Below are 4648 nucleotides of genomic sequence, written 5' to 3' on the forward strand. Positions count from 1 at the left end.
CGGCTAGAGGGAAGAGGAAGCCACAGACCACTGCATGGTGTGAGCTGGAAAAGATCAAGAAAAGAACCATTAGCCAGGTCCCTCAGCTTGAGACTGTTTTCGACTCTTCCTTCGTCTGGGTCCGTTTGGATTCAAAAATCTCAATGTAGTAGTAGCTTAAACAAGATAGTTTTTATTTCTTTAGGAATCCAGGATGGGCAGGTACAGTGGCCCTGAAATCATCAGGAAACTAGGCTGCTTCTGGGTCACTATTCCTTGGCTGTGGCCCCCATCCTCATGGTCTGAGATGGCTGCTAGAACTCCGGCCATCACCATTTTGCAGGAAGAGAAGACCCCTTCCTCCCGGAAATACTACACTGTGCAATCGTGTACATCCATCTCGTTAGAGCTTTAGCCATATGGAAGGGCTGTAAGGGAGACTGGGAAATGTTTTATAGCTGGTACATTACGCCCAACAAAACAAAAGAAACTATTTTACGAAGGATTCCTTTTTCCCCGTAATTGAAGCTTTAAAATACTCACTTATTTCTGAAATAAGAGGAGTTAAGTCATTTAAACATTGCAAGTATAAAGGAAAAGAATGGATATTGAGAGCCATTCGGCAGTCTCTGACATTCTTTTTTTTTTTTAATTTTTTTTTAATGTTTTATTTATTTCTGGGAGAGAGAGAGACAGCGTGAGCAGGGGAGGGTCAGAGAGAGAGGGAGCCACAGACTCTGAAACACGCTCCAGGCTCTGAGCTGGCAGTCAGCACAGAGCCGCCCGAACCCACGAACCACGAGATCATGACCTAAGCGAAAGTCGGACGCTTAACCGACTAAGCCACCCAGGCACCCCATCTGATATTCTCATCAGGGAATAAAAATGACCAGAGACACTAGGATACATCACAGTCGTTATTTATTAGTTTTTTTAATGTTTTATTTATTTCTAAGAGAGAGAGAGAGACAGCGTGAGCAGGGGAGGATCAGAGAGAGAGGGAGATACAGAATCCAAAACAGGCTCCAGGCTCTGAGCTGTCAGCACAGAGCCTGACGCAGGGCTCAAACCCCTGAACCGCGAGATCATGTCCTGAGCTAAAGTCGGACGCTTAACCGACTGAGCCACCCATGCGCCCCCAAAGTCGTTATTTAATACTTAGGTTTTAGAATCAAAGAGAGCTGGGTTTGAGGCTTGGCTTTGTGGGACTTCAGTTTTCTCTGGAGGGAACAACCAGATTATTTGGATTCTCCTGCTGAAAAGAGGTAGTTAAAAAATCATAATTGCATCAAATAGCCCATGTAATAGTTAAAGGACACGCCATGCCAAAAATTTAAGCGAAAGGTACATGGGCGCTGAAGCTACTTTTGCTCTGAGGTCATTTGCTTGTGCCGACAAACTTTTGAGTTTCCCTATTTGTAATCTTGTAGGGACAAGCAGGCAGAAGTCAAGGCCAAGCCTACCCAAGGTGGGGAATCTCACAGGAGCTGGGATCCCACCAAATTACAAGCCCCAGGAAGGATGACCCAAAAAACTGCAGAGAAGATGTTCTAAACACTGAGGGGAGGGGCGCCTGGGCGGCTCAGTTGGTTAAGTGTCCGACTTCAGCTCAGGTCACGATCTTGAGGTTGGTGAGTTCAAGTCCCGCATTAGGCTCCGTGCTGACAGCTCAGAGCCTGGAGGCTATTTGAGATTCTGTGTCTCCCTCTCTCTCTGCCCTTCCCCTGCTCTCTGTTTCAAAAATAAACATTAAAAACAAACCAAAAAAAAAAAAAAATGAGGGGAGCACAAGACCAAAGGAGAGTTGCAGGTACTTCTTAGCTGAGACGTCTGGCAGAGACAAACAAATCCTCTGGGGTAAGGAGCTGTCATCTAGAATGCCCACAAGTGATTTTTCAGACAATGACCGGCACACAGACACAGGCAAACACAGGGACATGTAGCGGCACGAGCGGGAGCCAGCACAGACCCCAGAGCAGAAGCAGACTCACAGAGGCTTCGGAGGGTGAGCGGATCGGTCACAGATCAGAACACAGGTACCCCCCACTTCCCGGAAGTTCGAGTTACATCATCTTGCTTTTACACAAGACTGACATTAGTACGGTAACGGCTCTTTTCATAAAAGTGAAAACCCTCTTCTGATCTCTTTCGGATAGTGAAAATAGGTACTAGTATAGGTCTTGTCTAAAAGTGCAGTGGTGTGACATTATCTTTTGGAAAGCAGGGGATATACTCTGCTTGTGGCCGATAGGTTTCATAGGATAGTTCTGTATAAGAGCTTGGAAATCTGCAGGCAACCCAGAACTCAATAATGGCCTAGCAGATGTGAAAGAAAAAAAAAAAAAGCCTCAGGGGCACTTAGGGGGCTTAGTCAGTTAAGCATCCAACTTCAGCTCAGGTCACAATCTCAGGGCTTGTGAGTTCGAGCCCTCACGTTGGCTCTGTGCTGACAGCTCAGAGCCTGGAGCCTGCTTTGGATTCTGTGTCTCTCTGTGTACTCACTCTCTCAAAAAAAAAAAAAAAAGAGGAAAAAAAACATTAAAAAAGGGTGGGGGGAAGGGAAAATGGGTGATGGGCATTGAGGAGGGCACTTGTTGGGATGAGCACTGGGTGTTGTATGTAAGCGATAAACCACAGGAATCTACCCCAAAAGCCAAGGGCACACTTTACACGTGGTCTGTTAGCCAATTTGACAATAAATTATATTAAAAAAATAAAATAACAATAACAGAGAAAAGAAAAGCCGCAGACACAATAACCCAAAGTAAAAACTCAATGGCTGGGCTAAACAAATAAGACACGACTGAAAAAAGATTTGTTGAACTAGAGCTAGGTCTGAAAAGTAGCACAGAGACAAAAATATGAAAGAAGGTCATGGGGAATAGAATGTCTAACACATTCAGTTGACCTTCTAGAATCGGAAGAGAGAATGGCGCAAAGATAGTATTTAAAGACGGGATGGTTGGCGAATCCTAGAGTGATGAATGACCCCAACAAACCCAGTGAGTTATAAGCAGAATGAATTAAAAAAAAGTGTCCCTAGACACATTGCGTGAAGTGTCCGCCTGTGTGACCTACAGCCATTGACTTCTCTGAGGCTCTTTGCTCAAGTGTAAAATGAGAATACGGACCGTTCTTCAAAAGATCCATGTGTGAGTCGTCAGCACCTAGATTGCTCAATGGTTGCGCTTCACAGATAAACCTAGCAGCCCCTTAAGAGCTGTGACATGGGAGAGCCCCAAGTCTGGGGGATGAGTGGGAGCTGGGGATGACACGTTGCCTAGCACCAGCAGCCTCATCTGTGAAATGGGGCTAGCGAGCCCTGTCTCAGATTCAAGGGCATAATGTGCACCAGGCCTCCCCACCCGGTGCCTGGTACGCAGTACCCCTCACTGGGAAGGCGTAGAGAGCCCGGGCTGTAACTCAACACACGGTTCCCCGTCTCTAACTCCAAGGTGAAGGTCTCCCTTCCCTTGGGGATGGCTGTGAGGCTAAGGGGAGATGAAACAGTCTCAAGCGCTCGGCACCGTGAGGGCCACACGAGAAATGAACAAACAGGAACTGTCCCTCCTGCTTGAGATCCTTGCCTCCCTGGCTGTTGAGGTCCCTCGACTTCCATTTCTAAGCTCTGGACTAACACCATATCCACCTGTAAGAGGCCATCAGTGTCCTCCCCGCCAACCCCAAGCCCGCTCTAACTTGCAGTCCATTCAGCCTCAGGAGGAGCTACTTGTTGTAAGGCCCCGTTGGGCCAGCACAGGTGATTTCTGGGAAACGCGACACGGGGTTAGGAGTGCAGTTGTGGGTGAGAACGTGGGCTCTGTAAACAACAGGGTCATCGGCAGCCTCAGCCCTCGCCACTTCCTTTGCAAAACAAGAACTGAAATCGTACCTGCCTCAGGACTTGGGCGGTGACTCCATGAGCTGATCTGTGTAAAGTGCTCGTGGCGCCTGGCACACGGCAGGTGCCTGGTAAATGTCAGCTGCTGCGGAAAACCACAAACGAGGACCTTCTATTCATCCTGTCTCATCTTAAATCCTGGGTTTCGGCCCGTGAGTTCTCTGGAGCCTTCTCCAGCCCCGAGCTGGCTCGGAAGGCTCACCTTCACTATGCAACCCTCCATCCTGGCCTGGGCTCCCTGCTGACTGCCAGGGCTCCGTCCAAGTCACAAAACCAGCAAGCACAGAGCCTGGCAGTCGGCTAAGCTGCCGGGAACACACCACACTGTGTCCTTAAGGAAGGTGTGTCCCCGCCAGTGATGGGGCCACTTCCTCAGGGGCTCATTGCAGAGTTCCAGCCCCATCCCGGGGTTCTGATTCAGCAGGTCTGGGGGGCGGGAGCGACCCTGGGATTCTGCATTTTTTAACAAGCACCCCAGTTGAGCCTGACCATTAGGGAGGGTGGGGAAAGCCTTCCTCAAGCCATCACTGGAGTTGCGGTGACCCCCACCATCTCACACTCCTACACCCACAACAGAAAGGGAAAGGATGGCTTGGCAGAACTAGCCAAGCAGGGAATCACGGTCCGTCTGACTCCTTCCACGAACACACTTCAACTTGTCGAAACCTAGTGTTTCCCAGAGTGACTTCTGAGGCACCCTGGTTCTATGAGGCTCCCAATCAAGGGGTTCCATGCTGAAATACTGATTCCCAGTCCCCCCCCCCCCCA

This window comes from Crocuta crocuta, unplaced genomic scaffold, assembly GCF_008692635.1.
Source record: "Crocuta crocuta isolate KB4526 unplaced genomic scaffold, BGI_CrCroc_1.0 scaffold334, whole genome shotgun sequence".
In the NCBI taxonomy this organism is placed as follows: domain Eukaryota; kingdom Metazoa; phylum Chordata; class Mammalia; order Carnivora; family Hyaenidae; genus Crocuta; species Crocuta crocuta.